The sequence below is a fragment of the Panthera tigris genome, chromosome B2 (assembly GCF_018350195.1).
Source record: "Panthera tigris isolate Pti1 chromosome B2, P.tigris_Pti1_mat1.1, whole genome shotgun sequence".
Taxonomy (NCBI): domain Eukaryota; kingdom Metazoa; phylum Chordata; class Mammalia; order Carnivora; family Felidae; genus Panthera; species Panthera tigris.
In genome coordinates this window covers 142,774,624-142,775,191 of record NC_056664.1, presented here as the reverse complement: position 1 = coordinate 142,775,191, position 568 = coordinate 142,774,624, and positions in this window count along the sequence as shown.

Below are 568 nucleotides of genomic sequence, written 5' to 3'. Positions count from 1 at the left end.
GTTCGCTCAGGACTCGAATCCCTGTGGCGAGAATGTGGGCGCGAATCCTGCCAGCTGCCGACGTGCGGGCGGTTCTGTTGTGTGCTTTTGCTCTCGTGGCTTCCACAGTTCCTCTCCGAAGTAGGCGCCAGTAATTATCACTGGGGGGGTTTAACTTGGTTCTCCGTGCAAACCCTTCTCCGTGCTCTCGTGCGGGGTGGAGATCAGCCCCGGCGCCGAATGTGTGAGGAAGTCTGTGTGAGGGGTGTCTTAATGTCCCACACGTCCAAAGGATTTCGTTTCAGTTGACAGGCAGAATTTGAAAATGGGTGCATGTAGCAAGCTGGGTCACTCGTGAAATACAAACCCTTTGCCACTTCCCAGCTCCGACTGGGCAAAGCTCAGAATTTTTCAGAGCTGTCTAGGAACCTTGATACCTGGCCCCTCTGGTCACTTTTTAGCCTCTAGTCTGGCGGTTTTCTCCTGGACACACCCCGCAGTCTAGTCTCCCAGAGAGGGGTCTTGCTTTGTCTTCTCTCTAGCACTCAGAGCAGCGCCGGATCCACCCTAGCTACTTAATACTTACCTA